The following is a 21,080-nucleotide window of genomic DNA, read 5'->3' on the forward strand; positions in this document are numbered from 1 at the left end:
TCAAACACTTACATTCTGGTGGCAGTGGACTATGTGTCTAAGTGGGTAGAAGCGATTGCTACACCCACCAATGATACTAAGACCGTACTGAAATTCCTTCAGAAAAACATTTTCAGCAGATTTGGCGTTCCCAGAGTGCTAATCAGTGACGGGGGCACTCATTTCTGCAATAAACAGCTACACCTTGCTATGGTTAGATATGGAATTAGCCACAAAGTGGCAACTCCGTATCATCCACAGACAAATGGGCAAGCTGAGGTCTCTAACAGAGAGCTAAAGAGAATCCTGGAACGGACTGTGATGGCCCGAAGAAAGGATTGGGCAAAGAGCTTGGATGATGCTCTGTGGGCATACAGAACAGCATTCAAGACTCCTATAGGAACCTCCCCATACCAACTGGTATATGGGAAGGCCTGTCATTTGCCTGTGGAACTGGAACATAAAGCCTACTGGGCAACCAGATTCCTAAACATGGATGCACAGTTAGCTGGTGAAAAAAGACTGCTCCAGCTAAATGAGCTAGAGGAGTTCAGACTCAATGCCTTTGAAAATGCAAAAATCTATAAGGAAAAGGCAAAGAAATGGCATGACAAGAAGTTGTCAACTAGAGTCTTTGAGCCAGGACAAAAAGTTCTGCTCTTCAACTCTAGGCTCAGACTGTTTCCAGGAAAACTCAAATCCCGTTGGAGGGGTCCGTATGTGATTACAGGAGTGTCACCATATGGATATGTTGAGCTTCAGGATATTGATTCTGACAAGAAGTTCATTGTTAATGGACAGAGAATCAAGCATTATCTTGAAGGAAATTTTGAGCAGGAATGCTCAAAACTGAGACTTGAGTGATTCTCAGTGAAGGTCCAGCTAAAGACAGTAAAGAAGTGCTTGCTGGGAGGCAACCCAGTCATTAGGAGGTTGTATGATTAGTTTTTACAGAGGCAATTATCAAAAATGAAGGAATTCACAGAGTTACAGAAGGATTCAGCTCAAAAAGCAGAGAAAATGGGCTTACTGGCGAAAAAACGCCAGTAAAGTGCATTTTGGGCGTTAAACGCCAGAATGGGTACCATTCTGGGCGTTTAACGCCAGGAATGGTGCCATTTTGGGCGTTAAACGCCAGAATGGGCACCATTCTGGGCGTTTAACGCCAGATGTGCAGCATCCTGGGCGTTTTGAAAAACGCCCAGTGATAAAGACTTTCTGGCGTTTAACGCCAGCCAGGGCACCTGGCTGGGCGTTAAACGCCCAAAAGGGGTAGCAATTGGGCGTTAAACGCCAGAATGGGTGCCATTCTGGGCGTTTAACGCCAGAAAGGTGGGGGGACCACATTTTTGTTTTCAACTCAATTTTTTTCAAACTTTCCTCTTTTTACCCATACTCTTCTACATAAATGCACTTCAACCTTTCATCATTCACTTTCAAATCTTCACAAATCAAAACCATTCTTCAAATCTATTTCAAATTAATCCCAAATCTTCTTCAAAAACTCACCCTTTTCTCAATTTCTTTCCACATCTTCTCAAATCTCCTTTCAAATCTCTCTTTTTTTCGAAATTCTCTTCCCCCCACTCTATAAATAAACGTTTCTCACCCCTCATTCCCCACACCATTCGAATTTCCTCTTCCTCTCTCTCTCTCTTCTCTTCTTTCTTTTCTTTTTGCTTGAGGACAAGCAAAACCTCTAAGTTTGGTGATCTTTTCCGTGATCACTAAGCCAAGATTCATCAAGATCATGGCTCCCAAGGGAAAACAAACCAACTCAAGAGGAAAGAAAGAGACTAATCCAAAGAATCTTTGGAATCAAGAGAAGTTCTTAACCAAAGAACATGAAGACCATTATCACAAAATAATGGGTCTGAGGTCAGTGATCCCGGAAGTTAAATTTGATCTGAAAGAAGATGAATATCCGGAGATCCAAGAGCAAATTCGAAACAGAGGATGGGAAGTTCTGACCAATCCTGAAATAAAGGTTGGAAGGAACATGGTTCAGGAATTCTACTCTAACCTGTGGCTAACAGATAAGCAGAGAATGACTGGAACTGCTTACCATACCTACAGAACCATGGTCAGAGGGCAAGTTATGTACTTCCATCTGGACAAAATAAGAGAAATCTTCAAACTACCTCAACTGCAAGATGATCCTGACTCCTTCAATAGGAGGATGGTGAGAGTAGATAAAGGGTTGGATCAAGTTCTAAAGGACATATGCCTCCCTGGGACTAAGTGGATAACCAATTCAAAGGGTGTCCCAAACCAACTCAAGAGGGGAGACCTCAAACCAATTGCAAGAGGTTGGCTAGACTTTATTGGGCGTTCCATATTGCCTACTAGCAACCGTTCTGAGGTCACCATCAAGAGAGCAGTGATGATTCATTGCATTATGCTTGGAAAAGAAGTGGAGGTCCATCATGTGATTGCTTGTGAGATCTACACAATTGCAAATAAGAATTCCACTGTAACCAAATTGGCTTATCCAAGCCTGATCTCCTTGCTCTGTAAAGAGGCTGGGGTGAAGATGGAAGCAGATAAATTCATACCCATTGAAAAGCCAATCACCAAGAAATCAATGGAAGGAGCAAGAGAAGCAGGGGCATGAACTCCAAGAGTTGAAACGCCAGAAGCTCTCCTCTCAAGCTGAGGGAGCATCCACTTCTCAAAATCAAGGTTGTTGAGTCCTAACTCTGTGAAAACCTCTATCATTAGGAGCCTATGTTTGCGTTCTTTTTTTTCCTTTGTTTTGATTTTATTTTTCGTTTTTCTAGTCTCATTTTATATCTATTTTTGAGTCTTGTTCTTAATTCATAATTAAAAAAATTGAAATTTTATGCCTTAAAGATATGAATGTCCTATGAATCCATCACCTCTCTTAAATGAAAAATGCTTTAATCACAAAAGAACAAGAAGTACAGGATTTCGAAATTTATCATTGAAACTAGTTGAATTAGCTTGATGTGGTGACAATACTTTTTGCTTTCTTAATGAATGCTTGAACAGTGCATATGTCTCTTGAATCTGTTGTTTTGAGAATGTTAAAAAAATTTTTGTTGGCTCTTGAAAGAATGAGGAGAAAGAGAACTGTTATTGAGGATCTAAAAATCATTAGAGTGATTCTTGAAGCAAGAAAAAGCAGTGATACAAAAAAAAATATATATTTTTCGAAAAAAAAAGAGAAAGAAAGAAAAGAAAAAGAAAAAGAAAGAAATAAAGTTGTGATCCAAGGCAACAAGAGTGTGCTTAAGAACCTTGGACACCTCTAATTGGGGACTTTAGCAAAGCTGAGTCACAATCTGAAAAGGTTCACCCAATTATGTGTCTGTGGCATGTATGTATCCGGTGGTAATACTGGAAGACAGAGTGCTTTGGGCCACAACCAAGACTCATACACTAGCTATGTTCAAGAATCATTATGCTTAACTAAGAGAATCAATAACATTATCTGAGTTCTGAGTTCTTATAGATGCCAATCATTCTGAACTTCAAGGGATAGAGTGAGATGCCAAAACTGTTCGGAAGCAAAAAGCTACTAGTCCCGCTCATCTAATTGGAGCTATGTTTCCTTGATATTTTGGAGTCTATAGTATATTCTCTTCTTTTTATCCTTTTTGATTTTCAGTTGCTTGGGGACAAGCAACAATTTAAGTTTGGTGTTGTGATGAGCGGATAATTTGTATGCTTTTTGGCATTGTTTTTAGTATGTTTTTAGTATAATCTAGTTAGTTTTTAGTATATTTTTATTAGTTTTTAGCTAAAATTCACTTTTCTGGACTTTACTATGAGTTTGTGTGTTTTTCTGTGATTTCAGGTATTTTCTGGCTGAAATTGAGGGTCCTGAGCAAAAATCTGATTCCAAGACCAAAAAGGACTGCAGATGCTGTTGGATTCTGACCTCCCTGCACTCAAAGCGGATTTTCTGGAGCTACAGAAGCCCAATTGGCGCGCTCTCAACGGCGTTGGAAAGTAGACATCCTGGGCTTTCCAGCAATATATGATAGTCCATACTTTGCCCAAGATTTGATGGCCCAAACCGGCGCTCAAAGTCACCTACAGAAATTCCAGCGTTAAACGCCGGAACTGGCATAAAATTTGGAGTTAAACGCCCAAACTGGCATGAGAACTGGCGTTTAACTCCAGAAAAGGTCTCTACACGAAATTCCTTCATTGCTCAGCCCAAGCACACACCAAGTGGGCCCGGAATTGGATTTTTCTGTCATTTACTCATTTCTGTAAACCTTAGGACACTAGTTTACTATTAATAGGATCTTTTGACAATTGTATCAGAACTCTTTTGATGACCTTATGACATTTTACACGTTTTCTTCCATAGCATGAGTCTCTAAACCCCATGGTTGGGGGTGAGGAGCTCTGCTGTGTCTTGATGGATTAATGCAATTACTACTGTTTCTCATTCAATCATGCTTGCTTCCATTCTAAGATAATACTTGTTCTTAATCCGGATGAATGTGATGATCTGTGACAATCATCATCATTCTCAACCATGAACGTGTGACTGACAACCACCTCCGTTCTACCTTAGATTAAGTAGTTATCTCTTGGATTCTTTAATCGGAATCTTCGTGGTATAAGCTAGAACTGATGGCGGCATTCAAGAGAATCCGGAAGGTCTAAACCTTGTCTGTGGTATTCTGAGTAGGATTCAATGATTGAATGACTGTGACGTGCTTCAATCTCCTGAAGGCGGGGCGTTAGTGACAGACGCAAAAGAATCACTGGATTCTATTCCGGCCTGATTGAGAACCGACAGATGAATTCCGCTATGCTGTGACAGAGCATATGCAATCGCTTTCACTGAGAGGATGGGAGGTAGCCACTGACAACGGTGAAACCCTACACACAGCTTGCCATGGAAGGAGACTTGCGTGTTTGAAGAAGAAGACAGTAGGAAAGCAGAGATTCAGAAGATGGAGCATCTCCAAACCTCAACCTATTTTCCATTACTGCAAAACAAGTAATCATTTCATGTTCCTTTGCTTTTCACAATCAATCCTTATAATTTCTGATATCCTGACTAAGATTTACAAGATAACCATAGCTTGCTTCAAGCCGACAATCTCTGTGGGATCGACCCTTGCTCACGCAAGGTATTACTTGGACGACCCAGTACACTTGCTGGTTAGTTGTGCGGGATTGCAAAAGTGTGATTGCAATTTCGTGCACCAAGTTTTTGGCGCCGTTGCCGGGGATTGTTCAAGTTTTGAGCAAGCTTTTGGTAACATCAGTGCCAAGATCCGGCAACAACATCAAGTTTTTGGTGTTATTGCCCGGGATTGTTCTTGTGTATGGACAACTGACGGTTCATCTTGTTGCTTAGATTAGGTATTATTTTTCTTCAGAGTTCTTAAGAATGAATTCTAGTGTTTCAAGGTGATGTTCTTATCATCACCAAAGCTGATTGATCATCATCAATTTAGCCCTTGAATGCAATGTCCTGCTGAAGCTTAGCTAGCTATGTCTAATTCCTTTAGACTAAAGCTTTAGACTAACATTGCATGATTCCTGGAATTCTCATTAAGAATTTTGATACCTTTATTTTCCTTTTCACTTAATTTTCGAAAAAGCACAAAAAAAAATTACAAAATCATGAAATCCAAAAATATGTCTTGTTTGAGTCTAGAGTCTCATCTTAAGTTTAGTATCAATTGCATGTTTCTATTCTTATTGCATTCATGCATGTGTCCTCATTGATCTTCAAGTTGTTCTTGATGATTTCTTTGTTTTGATCTTTGAATTCTATTGACTTGAGTGTTTTGTTATATGCATTCTCATTTTGTTAGTGTCAATGGTATACAAACTGCTAAGTTTGGTGTCTTGCATGCATTATTATTTGATTTTAGTTGCATTTTGATTATCCCTTATTATTAAAAATCCAAAAATATTTTTAATTTGTGTCTTTTCAAGTCAATAATACAGAGAATTGAAGATTCAGAACATACTGCAGAGGAATCACACAGAAAAAGCTGGGCATTCAAAAATGCCCAGTGAAGAAGACAGACTGGCGTTTAAACGCCAGCCAGGGTGCCTGGCTGGGCGTTTAACGCCCAAAAGGGTATAGTTTTGGGCGTTAAACACCAGAATGTGCACCATTCTGGGCGTTTAACGCCAGAATGTGCACCATTCTGGGCGTTTAACGCCAGAATGTGCACCATTCTGGGCGTTTAACGCCAGGATGGCACAAGGGGGAAGATTTTGTTTTCAAAATCAATTTTTTTCAAGTTTTCAAAGTTTTTCAAAATCAAATCTTTTTCAAATCATATCTTTTCAATCAAATGTTTTCAAAATCAATTTCTTTCCTTTTTCAAAGATACTTACTAACAATTAATGATTTGATTGAACATTTTTTGCCTTTTCTGTTGAGGAAGGTTTTATGTCTGAATCATATCTTTTCTTGTTAAGCAAGTCATTAATTTTTAAAATCATATCTTTTCAAATTGTTTTCAAATCATATCTTTTAAAATTGTTTTCAAATCATATCTTTTTAATCACATCTTTTTCAAAATAAGTTTTCAATCAAATCTTTTTAATTTCTAATTTCAAAATCTTTTTCAAAAATCACTTGATTTCTTTTCCACTCTTATTTTCGAAAATCAATTAAGTGTTTTTCAAAATGTTTTCAAAATCTTTTACTTAAATTTTCGAAAATTACTTCCCTTCTTCTCACATCCTTCTATTTATGGACTAACACTATTCCTTAATGCAAAATTCGAACTCCATCTTCTTTGATAAGTTCGAATTTTCTACCTCTGTCTTCCATTTTTCTTCCTCTGACACCTCAAGGAATCTCTATACTGTGACATAGAGGATTCCATATTTTCTTGTTCTCTTCTCTTTCATATGAGCAGGAGCAGAGACAAAGGCATTCTTGTTGAAGCTAACCCTGAGCCTGAAAGGACCTTGAAGCAAAAGCTAAGAGAAGCTAAAGCACAAATCTCTATGAACGGAGGTGGTTGTCAGGAACACGTTCATAGTTGAGGACCTAACAGAAATTTTCAAGGAAAAAGAAGCCATGGCAGCCAAAAACAACAACAATGCAAGGAAGGTGCTGGGTGACTTTACTGCACCTACTCCCGATTTCTATGGGAGAAGCATCTCTATCCCTGCCATTGGAGCAAACAACTTTGAGCTTAAGCCTCAATTAGTTTCTCTAATGCAACAGAATTGCAAGTTCCATGGACTTCCATTGGAAGATCCTCATCAGTTCTTAGCTGAATTCTTGCAAACCTGTGACACAGTCAAGACTAATGGGGTAGACCCTGAGGTCTATAGACTGATGCTATTCCCTTTTGCTGTAAGAGACAGAGCTAGAATATGGTTGGACTCTCAACCTAAAGAAAGCCTGGACTCTTGGGAAAAGCTAGTCAATGCCTTCTTGGCAAAGTTCTTTCCACCTCAAAAATTGAGTAAGCTTAGAGTGGAAGTCCAAACCTTCAGACAGAAGGAAGGAGAATCCCTCTATGAAGCTTGGGAAAGATACAAACAATTGATCAGAAAGTGTCCATCTGACATGCTTTCTGAATGGAGCATCATAGGTATTTTCTATGATGGTCTCTCTGAACTGTCCAAGATGTCTTTGGATAGCTCTGCTGGAGGATCTCTTCATCTGAAGAAGACGCCTACAGAGGCTCAAGAGCTAATTGAAATGGTTACAAATAACCAATTCATGTACACTTCTGAAAGAAATCCTGTGAACAATGGGACTAGTCAGAAGAAAGGAGTTCTTGAGATTGACACTCTGAACGCCATTTTGGCTCAGAACAAAATATTGACTCAACAAGTCAATTTGATTTCTCAAAGTCTGTCTGGAAAGCAAAATGCACCAAGCAGTACTAAGGACGCTTCATCTGAGGAAGAAGCTTATGATCCTGAGAACCCTTCAATAGAAGAGGTGAATTACCTAGGAGAATCCTATGGTAACACCTATAATTCTTCATGGAGAAATCACCCAAATTTCTCTTGGAAGAATCAAGAGAGACCTCAACAAGGTTTCAATGGCAAGCCTTTTCCATCATCTTCTCAGCAACAGACAGAGAATGCTAAACAGAACCCCTCTGACTTAGCAACCATGGTCTCTGATCTAATCAAAACCACTCAAAGTTTCATGAATGAAACAAGGTCCTCCATTAGAAATTTGGAGGCACAAGTGGGACAGCTGAGCAAGAAAGTTACTGAACTCCCTCCTAGCACTCTCCCAAGCAATACAGAAGAAAATCCAAAAGGAGAGTGCAAGGCCATCAACATGGCCGAATTTGGAGAGGAAAGAGAAGAAGTGAACGCCACTGAGGAACACCTCAATAGGCGTGCACTGACCTCCAATGAGTTCCCCAATGAGGAACCATGGGAATCTGAGGCTCAAAATGAGACCATAGAGATTCCATTGGACTTACTTCTGCCGTTCATGAGCTCTGATGAGTATTCTTCCTCTGAAGAGGATGAGTATGTCACTGAAGAGCAAGTTGCTAAATACCTTGGAGCAATCATGAAGCTAAATGACAAGTTATTTGGAAATGAGACATGGGAGGATGAACCCCCTTTGCTCACCAAAGAACTGGATGACTTGTCTAGGCAGAAACTGCCTCAAAAGAGGCAGGATCCTGGGAAGTTTTCAATACCTTGTACCATAGGCACCATGACCTTCAAGAAGGCCTTGTGTGACTTAGGGTCAAGTGTAAACCTCATGCCCCTCTCTGTAATGGAGAAGTTAGGGATCTCTGAGGTGCAAGCTGCAGAATTCTCACTAGAGATGGCAGACAATTCACGAAAACAAGCCCATGGACTTGTAGAGGATGTTCTGGTTAAAGTTGAAGACCATTACATCCCTACTGATTTCATAGTCCTAGAGACTGGGAAGTGCATGGATGAATCCATCATCCTTGGCAGACCCTTCCTAGCCACAGCAAAGGCTGTGATTGATGTTGATAGAGGAGAGTTGATCATTCAAGTGAATGAAGAATCCTTGGTGTTTAAGGCTCAAGGATATCCCTCTATCACCATGGAAAGGAAGCATAAAGAGCTTCCCTCAAAACAGAGCCCCCACAGTCAAACTCTACGTTTGGTGTTGGGAGGCCACAACCAAACTCTAAGTTTGGTGTTGAACCCCCACATTCAAACTCTAAGTTTGGTGTTGGGAGGTCCCAACATAGCTCTGAGCATCCCTGAGGCTCCATGAGAGTCCTCTGTCAAGCTAATGACATTAAAGAAGCGCTTGTTGGGAGGCAACCCAATGTTTTATAATTAACTATTTTTTTTTGTTATTTTATGTCTTTTGTAGGTTGATGATCATAAGAAGTCACAAAATCCATGAAAAAAAGCAAAAACAGAATGAAAAACAGGAAGAAAAACAGCACACCCTGGAGGAAGAACTCACTGGCGTTTAAACGCCAGTGAGGCTAGCAGTTGGGCGTTTAACGCCCAGTCTGGCACCATTCTGGGCGTTTAACGCCAGAAAGGGGCACCAGACTGGCGTTAAACGCCAGAAAAGGGCAAGAACCTGGCGTTAAACGCCAGAAAGGGGCACCAGCCCGGCGTTTAACGCCAGAATTGGCTCAAAACGTGTTTTTGAATGCCATTTGGTGCAGGGATGACTTTTCCTTGACACCTAAGGATCTGTGAACCCCACAGGATCCCCACCAACCCCACCACCCTCTCTCATCTTCACTCCTTCATTTTCACACACCCTAAACACTACTTCCTTCCCTTTTGGCCGAACCACAAAGCCATCTCCCTCTCCTCCATTTCTTCTTCTTCTACTCTCTTCTTTCTTCTTTTGCTCGAGGACGAGCAAACCTTTTAAGTTTGGTGTGGTAAAAGCGTTGCTTTTCGTTTTTCCATAACCATTTATGGCATCCAAGGCCGGAGAAACCTCTAGAAAGAGGAAAGGGAAGGCAAAAGCTTTCACCTCCGAGTCATAGGAGATGGAGAGATTCATCTCAAGGGATGCACTTCCCTCCACAAGACTATTGGGAGCAACTAAACACCTCCCTAGGAGAGTTGAGTTCCAACATGGGACAACTAAGGATGGAGCATCAAGAACACTCCATCATCCTCCATGAAATTAGAGAAGATCAAAGAATCATGAGGGAGGAGCAACAAAGACAAGGAAGAGACATTGAGGAGCTCAAGCACTCCATAAGACCTTCAAGAGGAAGAACAAGCCGCCATCACTAAGGTGGACCCGTTCTTTAATCTCCTTGTTCTTTATTCTTCTGTTTTTCGAAAATTTATGCTTATGTTTATCTATGTTTGTGTCTTATGATCATTAGTGTCTTAGTGTCTATGCCTTAAAGTTATGAATGTCCTATGAATCCATCACCTCTCTTAAATGAAAACTGTTTTTATCACAAAAGAACAAGAAGTACAGGATTTCAAATTCATCTTTAAAACTAGCTTAATTAGTTTGATGTGGTGACAATACTTTTTATTTTCTGAATGTATGCTTAAACAGTGCATATGTCTTTTGAATTTGTGGTTCATGAATGTTAAAATTGTTGGCTCTTGAAAGAATGATGAAAAAGGAGACATGTTACTGAGGATCTGAAAAATCATTAAAATGATTCTTGAAGCAAGAAAAAGCAATGAAAAAAAGAAAAAAAAAAGAAAGAAAAAGAAGGAATAAAGTTGTGATCCAAGGCAATAAGAGTGTGCTTAAGAACCCTAGACACCTCTAATTGGGGACTTTAGCAAAGCTGAGTCACAATCTGAAAAGGTTCACCCAATTATGTGTCTGTGGCATGTATGTATCCGGTGGTAATACTGGAAGACAGAGTGCTTTGGGCCACAGCCAAGACTCAATAAGTAGCTATGTTCAAGAATCATCATACTTAACTAGGAGAATCAATAACACTATCTGGATTCTGAGTTCCTAAAGAAGCCAATCATTCTGAATTTCAAAGGATAAAGTGAGATGCCAAAACTGTTCGGAGGCAAAAAGCTACTAGTCCTGCTCATCTAATTTGGAGCTAAGTTTCATTGATAATTTGGAGTCTATAGTATATTCTCTTCTTTTTATCTTATTTGATTTTCAGTTGCTTGGGGACAAGCAACAATTTAAGTTTGGTGTTGTGATGAGCGGATAATTTGTACGCTTTTTGGCATTGTTTTTAGTATGTTTTTAGTAGTTTGAGTTGAGTTTTTAGTACATTTTTATTAGTTTTTAGTTAAAATTCACTTTTCTGGACTTTACTATGAGTTTGTGTGTTTTTCTGTGATTTCAAGTATTTTCTGGCTGAAATTGAGGGACCTGAGCAAAAATCTGATTCAGAGACTGAAAAGGACTGCAGATGCTGTTGGATTCTGACCTCCCTGCACTCGAAGTGGATTTTCTAGAGCTACAGAAGCCCAATTGGCGCGCTCTTAACGGCTTTGGAAAGTAGACATCCTGGGCTTTCCAGAAATATATGATAGTCCATACTTTGCCCAAGATTTGATGGCCCAAACCGGCGTTCAAAGTCACCTACAGAAATTCCAGCGTTAAACGCTGGAACTGGCACTTAAATGGGAGTTAAACGCCCAAACTGGCATAAAAGCTGGCGTTTAACTCCAAGAAGAGTCTTTACACGAAAATGCTTCATTGCTCAGCCCAAGCACACACCAAGTGGGCCCGGAAGTGGATTTTTATGTCATTTACTCATCTTTGTACACCTTAGGCTACTAGTTTCTATAAGTAGGATCTTTTGCTATTGTATTTTTCATCTTCGGACATTTTAGTTCTTAGATCATTGGGAGGCTAGCCATTCGGCCATGCCTAGACCTCATACTTATGTATTTTCAACGGTGGAGTTTCTACACACCATAGATTAAGGTGTGGAGCTCTGCTGTACCTCGAGTATTAATGCAATTACTATTGTTCTTCCATTCAATTCCACTTGTTCTTGTTCTAAGATATCACTTGTTCTTCAACTTGATGAATGTGATGATCCGTGACACTCATCATCATTCTCACCCATGAACAAGGTGATTGACAACCACTCTTGTTCTACAAGCAACCAAGGCTCCAGTGAATATCTCTTGGGTTCTTTAATCGGAATCTTCGTGGTATAGGCGAGAACTGATGGCAGCATTCAAGAGAATCCGGTGTGAAAAGCTTGAGACTGAGTGGTTAAAGTCATGATCCAAAGAAAAAAGAGTGTGCTTAAGAACTCTGGACACCTCTAATTGGGGACTTTAGCAAAGCTGAGTCACAATCTGAAAAGGTTCACCCAGTTATGTGTTTGTGGCATTTATGTATCCGGTGGTAATACTGGAAAACAAAGTGCTTAGGGCCACGGCCAAGACTCATAAAAGTAGCTGTGTTCAAGAATCAACATACTTAACTAGGAGAATCAATAACACTATCTAAAATTCTAAATTCCTATAGAAACCAATCATTCTAAACTTCAAAGGATAAAGTGAGATGGCAAAACTGTTCACAAGCGAAAAGCTACAAGTCCCGCTCATCTAATTAGAATTAATATTCATTGATATTTTAGAATTTATAGTATATTCTCTTCTTTTTATCCTATTTGATTTTCAGTTGCTTGGGGACAAGCAACAAGTGTTGTGATGAGTGGATAATTTATACGCTTTTTGGCATTGTTTTTAGGTAGTTTTTAATAGGTTCAAGCTACTTTTAGAGATGTTTTCATTAGTTTTATGCTAAATTCACATTTCTGGACTTTACTATGAGTTTGTGTGTTTTTCTATGATTTCAGGTATTTTCTGGCTGAAATTGAGGGACCTGAGCAAAACTCTGATAAAAGGCTGACAAAGGACTGCTGATGCTGTTGGAATCTGACCTCCTTGCACTCGAAATAGATTTTTTGGAGCTATAGAACTCCAAATGGTGCACTTTTAACGGTGTTGGAAAGTAGACATCTAGATCTTTCCAGAAATATATAATAGTCCATACTTTATTCGGGAATTGATGATGTAAACTGGCGCTCAACGCCAGTTCCATGTTGCATTCTAGAGTCAAACGCCAGAAACACGTCACGAACCAGAGTTGAACGCCCAAAACACGTTACAACTTGGCGTTCAACTCCAAGATAAGCCTCAGCTCATGTAACATTCAAGCTCAGCCCAAACATACACCAAGTGGGCCCCGGAAGTGGATTTATGCATCAACTACTTACTTCTGTAAACCCTAGCAACAAGTTTATTATAAATAGGACTTTTTACTAGTGTATTAGACATCTTTGAACGTTTAGTTCTTAGACCTTGGGGGCTGGCCTCTCGGCCATGCCTGAACCTTCATCACTTATGTATTTTCAATGGTGGAGTTTCTACACACCATAGATTAAGGGTGTGGAGCTCTGCTGTACCTCAAGTTTTAATGCAATTACTATTATTTTCTATTCAATTCGATTTATTCCTGTTCTAAGATACCATTCGTACTTCAACCTGATGAATGTGATGATCCGTGACACTCATCATCATCCATCTGTATGAACGCATTCCTGACAACCACTTCCGTTCTACAAGCGAAAGCTAGAGTGCGTATCTCTTGGATTCCTTAATCAGAATCTTCGTGGTATAAGCTAGAATTGATGGCGGCATTCATGAGAATCCGGAAAGTCTAAACCTTGTCTGTGGTATTTCGAGTAGGATTCTGGGATTGAATGACTGTGACGAGCTTCAAACTCGCGATTGTGGGCGTGATGACAAACGCAAAAGAATCAAGGGATTCTATTCCAACATGATCAAGAACCAACAGATGATTAGCCGTGCCGTGACAGAGCATTTGGACCTTTTTCACTGAGAGGATGGGATGTAGCCATTGACAACAGTGATGCCCTACATACAGCTTGCCATGGAAAGGAGTAAGAAGGATTGGATGGATGCAGTAGGAAAGCAGAGATTCAAAAGGAATACAGCATCTCCATACACTTATCTAAAATTCCTACCAATGAAATTACATAAGTATTTCTATCCTTTATTAATAAATTAATTATCTCTTTATATTTTCGAAAACCCAATAATCAATTATTATCCGCCTGACTGAGATTTACAAGATGACCATAGCTTGCTTCATACCAACAATCTCTGTGGGATCGACCCTTACTCACGTAAGGTATTACTTGGACGACCCAATACACTTGCTGGTTAGTTGAGCGAAGTTGTGAGGTTATATTTAGACCATGGTATTGAGCACCAAGTTTTTTGGAGGCATTACTGGGGAATTAATTTCGAACAACAATTCAAGCATAAATCATAATTTCATCCACCAGCTTCGTTCCGCTTCATGCTGTTGTTCCAACTCCTGCTCTAGCCGACCTTGATGGCCATGTAATAGTCTCATTAGGTCAGCAGAGTAGGGCTATCCATCTTTTCCGAGCTGATGAACTTCAGAGGAAATCCTTTTTGATCCCTGTGTGTTGGAGGGACCTTTGCCATGCTGCCCTTCCATTCTTTGTAGGGATATTATTGCCCTGTCATTGTTGACCGCGTCTTAATGTTCTTGTTCAGACACCGATGCGGTGTGTCCATCTTCTTATTGGTCGTCTGCCATCACTGGTTGATCTTCCAGGCTCTCCGGCAACGGCGCCAATGTTCTGAGGCTTACCTAGAACCGAATGATTGGGCTTGGATCAAGGGTCCAAACGGTGAGGAACATGGACTCCAACTTGGTTGGCTCCTGGGAGCTTCTGTCCGAGACGATTTGTACGTGTGTTAGTGAATAAGGGGTAGTACCTGCAATGACACTCCGATGCCTAAGTCAGCAAGGGGTTAAGCAGGTTTTTAGAATATTGAAACTTAGGTTTACCTGAGTGTGTCAATGTTTTTATAGGTGATGATCCAATAACCACCATTGGTGTAGTTCCACTTCTGATGGTGGATAACTGTCCCATTATCTTAGGGTTGTTAGGATATCTCTTCTAGAAGTGGGTTAGAGATTTAAAGAGACAGTTACTTACTTGAATAAGTTATCTGCCAGCTATTGTCAAATCCGACCTCTTTGGGAAGGTCGGGTGAACGGTGAAGGCCAATCCTTTGGCTTGGGCCGTTTTGTATTGATTGGCCTAACCATTGTGTTGGGCCAGGGTATGAACATCATCAAATAAAAAATTTTACATCAATCAAAGTGTTATAATTTTATCCAAGTCTAAAATAAGATATATAATTATATATATTAAATTATAACACAAGAATAAAAAGGTAATTTACTTATTTAAATTGTTTGAAAAATTATGTTAATAGATTACAACTTTTGAAAAATGAAAACGCAAATGCAACTTCTACAAATCTATAGAAACCGTGACACCCTCCCGCAAATTAGAATTGCACGTAAACCGCTACACCCTATCTCGATTATGTTAAATGGCGTACGCTACACCCTATAGCGGTTTCTGAACGAATGGCTACATGAAGAAACTACGACACCCTCTCGCGGTTATAAATCCGCTTGAGACGGATAATTTTTTGGAGATTTTTGAATTGGATCATAATCTATATTATAAAAAAATTATAATAAAACATAGTATACGAGCATTATAATTATAAATTTTACAGAACCGAGTAAAAAATAAAAAATTTCAACCAAAAGAAAAATATTAGACATAAAGAACAGTAAATGATAAAAATAATAATATACATAAAAAATCATAATACTAAAAAAATAATATAAAAATTATTTATCATATAAATAAAATGAATACAATAAAAATAAAAATAGGAAAGAGAGTACTATAAATTTTAAGAAAATTTTCAAGTGTTCAATGATTTTTAACCGCTGATCTTAATAATAACAAATATATATAATATATATAATTAAGATCAACAGTTAAAAATCACTGAAATACCAATATACTGGTATATTTGAAAATTTTTCTAAATTTTATAATGTCAAATAAAAAAAATTCTATAATTTCTTTAGTACTATCAATACTCTTTAATTTAGCATTATTTTAAACAATAAATTTTCATTATTTATGTTTTTATTGTTACTTATAATTAGTTTTTCATTTATTTTATCCTTTTTTGATAGGATCATAATTCATATTATGCAACATTTTTATAATAAACGTATTATATAATAATTATAATTACAAATTTTACAAAGTCGAATAAAAAATATTTTTTTTATACAAAACAAAAATAGAGTACATTAAAGAATAAAAAAAACTCATATAGATAAAAAAGAATAAAAATTTCATAAAACCGACAACATATATCATATGAACAAAAAACATAAAAATTAAAATAGAAAAGAGAATACTAAAAATAATAAAATAAAATTCGTATATAAACGAAATGGAGAGAAGATTGAGGCCATTATCAAAAGAAAAAGTTCCAAGTGAAAGTATCAAACAAGATGGAACACGATGATATATAAAAAACACAAATAATTCCGATTATACTCACAATTAGAGGCATAATGGAATAAACCTGAAAGCATTAACATTTGAATTCAAACTCAACAACTCAACTTTTTTGAATGATGAAGTTATCACTTTATTATTAAGAGCTCACATTCATCGTTCATTTGCATATTTGCTATAGCAAGAGACAATGCTTGGGAGAAGAAACCACTTCAGGTGTCGCCATTTTTTCATACATGCAACTCTTTCAGAAATTGCCATAGGATGTAGCGAATTTTGTATCTGATAAGATTGTGAAAGAATAAGAAAAAAAAAGAATGCGAATTTTTATTGATTGTTGATTAATTGAATTGAATTGTAAACTATGAAGGTAAAAATAAGTATATATAGAGCATTGGCCTATGAAAGATAAAAGTAAATAAAGATAAGATAGAGATAAAGATAAAGATAACTATAAGATAAGATAAAGACTAAAATTGAATTTGTGTATTATGTTGAGCTAAATTTGTGGGCCTTGAGGCGTCTTTTATTATTGTCATGGGCTAAGGTGATTAATACGCCCCTGCAAGCTGAAGGATGAAAGATGTCAAGAACACTAAGCTTGTTCAGATTAAGATGGAAGGGTTGAGGAGACAAAGGTTTGGTGAAGATGTCAGCTAGTTGCCCAGAAGAGGGAATTGAGAGAAGTTTCATCACTCCAACTTGAGCTTTTTGTTGAACCAAGTGACAATCAACCTTTAAATGTTTGGTCCGTTCATAAAAAACCGGGTTAGCAGCAATATGAAGAGCACTCGGATTATCACAATATAAAACTGGTGGGCAAATAGTATCTATTGAAGTTTACAAGTTGTGTTGGCAAGTCCACAATATTCTGCTTCTGTGGATGAGCGGGCAACAGTGGTTTGTTTCTTGGTCTGCCAAGAGACTAAAGAACTGCCTAAGAAGAAACAATAACCTGTTAAAGATTGCTGAGTGTCAGGACATCTGGCCCAATCAGAGTCACTGAAGTCGAGAAACTGAATTTCTGATTCCCTTGGAAAGAAAAGTCCTTTGCCGGGACTAGTTTTCAGATATCGTAACACATGCTTGGTAGCTTAAAGATGAGATTCAGTAGGAGATGCCATGAATTGACTTAATTGTTGAGTGGCATACATGATGGCCGGTCGAGTAGTGGTGAGATAGATAAGACGTCCAACCAAACGGCGATATACAAAAGTGTCGGATAGCAGGGAATTTTTGTCTTGATATAGTCTTGTGGTACTATCCATTGGAACAGAGGCAGGTTTAACACCTAATAAACCAAAATCCTCCAAAATATCAAGACAATATTTTCTCTGAGATAAGCAAATTCTATTCTCTAATTGAGCAACCTTAATACCTAAAAAATATTTTAATGGGCCCAAGTCTTTAATTTGGAAGTGTTGGTGCAAAATAGACTTAATGGCAGCAAGTTCAGAAATAAAATTACCAGTGAGAACAATGTTATCAACATAGACTAAAAGGATAGAAATTTGATCACCAATGAATTTAACAAATAAACTATAATCAGATGAGGTCTGCTGATATCCATGAGATAGCAAAAGATGAGAAAGTTTGTCATACCACATACGACTAGATTGTCGTAAACCATACAGTGACTTTAGTAGCTTACAACATTGATTCGGTTGAGGAGATGGAAATCCGGGTGGCAGAGTCATATAAACATCGTCAGAAAGATCCCTATGTAAGAAAGCATTATTGACATCCAACTGATGTATGGGCCAATACTTCATAGAGGCCAATTGATGAGCGGATAATTTATACGCTTTTTGGCATTGTTTTTATATAGTTTTTAGTAAGTTTGAGCTACGTTTAGGGATGTTTTCATTAGTTTTTATGTTAAATTCACATTTCTGGACTTTACTATGAGTTTGTATGTTTTTCTGTGATTTCAGGTAAATTCTGACTGAAATTGAGGGATTTGAGCAAAACTCTGAAGAAGGCTGACAAAAGGACTGCTGATGCTGTTGGAATCTGACCTCCCTGCACTCGAAATGAATTTTCTGGAGCTACAGAACTCCAATTGGCGCGCTCTCAACGGCGTTGGAAAGTAGACATCCAGGGCTTTCCAGCAATATATAATAGTCCATGCTTTATTCGAAGATTGACAACGTAACTTGGCGTTAAACGCCAAGTTCATGCTGCTGTCTGGAGTTAAACGCCAGAAAAACGTCATGATCCGGAGTTGAACGCCCAAAACACGTCATAACCTGGAGTTTGACGCCAGGAAATGCCTCAGCTCGTGGATAGATCAAGCTCAGCCCAAGCATACACCAAGTGGGCCCCGGAAGTGAATTTATGCATCAATTACTTACTCATGTAAACCCTAGGAGCTAGTCTAGTATATATAGGACATTTATCTATTGTATTAGACATCTTTGATCTCAGTTTTGTTTTATTCTTTATCTTAGGGGATCATTGATCACGTTAGGGGGGCTGGCCATTCGGCCATGCCTGAACCTTCCACTTATGTATTTTCAACGGTGGAGTTTCTGCACACCATAGATTAAGGGTGTGGAGCTCTGCTGTACCTCAAGTATTAATGAAGTTCTATTTTCTTTTATTCAAATCTCTCTTATTCTTATTCCAAGATACTCATTCGTACCCAAGAACATGATGAATGTTATGAGTCAGATTACCCTCATTATCATTCTCACTTATGAACGCGCGTGATTGACAACCACTTCCGTTCTACATGCAACAGAGCTTGAATGCATATCTCTTAGATTCCCCAACAGAATCTTCGTGGTATAAGCTAGATAGATGGCGGCATTTATGAGGATCCGGAAAGTCTCACCTTGTCTGTGGTATTCCGAGTAGGATCCTGGGAATCCGGAAAGTCTAACCTTGTCTGTGGTATTCCGAGTAGGATTCCGGTAATGAATGACTGTGACGTGCTTCAAACTTGTAACCTGCTGGACGTTAGTGACAGACGCAAAAGAGGGATTCTATTCCAGTAGGGGAGGGAACCAACCAATGATTAGCCGTACTGTGACAGAGTGCGTGAGCATTAGTTTTCACTGCGAGGATGGGATGTAGCTATCAACCATGGGTGATGCCTCCAGACGATTAGCCGTGCGACTGACAACCGCATAGGATCATTTTCCCGAGAGGAAGAAAGTAGCCACAGCTGATGGTGAACCCCTATACAAAGCTTGCCATGGAAAGGAGTAAGAAGGACTGAGTAGAAGCAGTAGGAGAGCAGGCGTCCCTGAGCCATGCAGCATCTCCATTCGCTTATCAGAAATTCCCACCAATGAATCTGCATAAGTCTTCTATCCCTTTTATTATTGCTTTTTATTTATTATTTATTCCAATAATCACAATTCCCCTTTTTTCTGCCTAACTGAGATTTGCAAGGTGACCATAGCTTGCTTCATACCAACAATCTCTGTGGGATCGACCCTTACTCACGTAAGGTTTATTACTTGGACGACCCAGTACACTTGCTGGTTAGTTGAACGGAGTTGTGAATTCAACCAGTGCCATAATAAAGCTTTCATCTCAAAATAGTTAGAACATGGATCACAATTTCGTCCACCAAGTTTTTGGCGCCGTTGCCGGGGATTGTTCGAGTATGGACAACTGACGGTTCATCTTGTTGCTCAGATTAGGTAATTTTCTTTTCAAAAATCTTTTTCAAAAATTTTTCTTTTTATTTTTCGTTTTTGCAAACTTTATTTTCGAAAAAAATTAATGAAAATACAAAAAAATTAGAAAATCATAAAAAAATCAAAAAATGTTTTGTGTTTCTTGTTTGAGTATTGTGTTAATTTTAAAGTTTGGTGTCAATTGCATGCTTTTAAAATTTTTTTTTCTTGCATTTTTTCGAAAATCCCATGCATTCACAGTGTTCTTCATGATCTTCAAGTTGTTCTTGACAAGTCTTCTTGTTTGATCTTGATGATTTCTTGTTTTGTGTCTTTGGTTGTTTTTCATGTGCATTCTTGCATTCATATTTTCCATGCATTAAAAATTTCTAAGTTTGGTGTCTTGCATGTTTTCTTTGCATCAAAAATTTTTCAAAATCATGTTCTTGATGTTCATCATGATCTTCAAAGTGTTCTTGGTGTTCATCTTGACATTCATAGCATTCTTGCATGCATCTTGTGTCTTGATCCAAAATTTTCATGTTTTGGGTCATTTTTGTGTTTTTCCTTAAAAATTCAAAAATCAAAAAAATATCTTTTCCTTATTTTCCTCCAAATTTTCGAAATTTTGGGTTGACTTGGTCAAAAATTTTTAAAATTAGTTGTTTCTTACAAGTCAAGTCAAAATTTCAATTTTAAAAATCTTATCTTTTCAAAATCTTTTTCAAAAATCATATCTTTTTCATTTTTTTTATAAATTTCGAAAATTTCAAAAATCTTTTTCAAAATATTTTCAAAATCTTTTTCTTATCTTTATATTAAATTTTCAAAAATTAGCTAACAATTAATGTGATTGGTTCAAAAATTTGAAGTTTGTTACTTTCTTGTTAAGAAAGGTTCAATCTTTAAGTTCTAGAATCTTATCTTGTAATTTCTTGTTAGTTAAGTCAATTTTAAAATTAAATCTTTTTCAAAATATCTTTTTATTAAAATTTTTATCTTATCTTTTTTATCTTTTATCTTATCTTTTTCAAAAATTTTATCTTTTTCAAAATTTGATTTCAAAATATCTTATCTAACTTCTTATCTTCTTATCTTTTTCAAAATTTGATTTCAAATCTTTTTCAATCAACCAACTAACTTTTTG

Source organism: Arachis hypogaea, chromosome 2 (genome assembly GCF_003086295.3).
Source record: "Arachis hypogaea cultivar Tifrunner chromosome 2, arahy.Tifrunner.gnm2.J5K5, whole genome shotgun sequence".
Taxonomy (NCBI): Eukaryota; Viridiplantae; Streptophyta; class Magnoliopsida; order Fabales; family Fabaceae; genus Arachis; species Arachis hypogaea.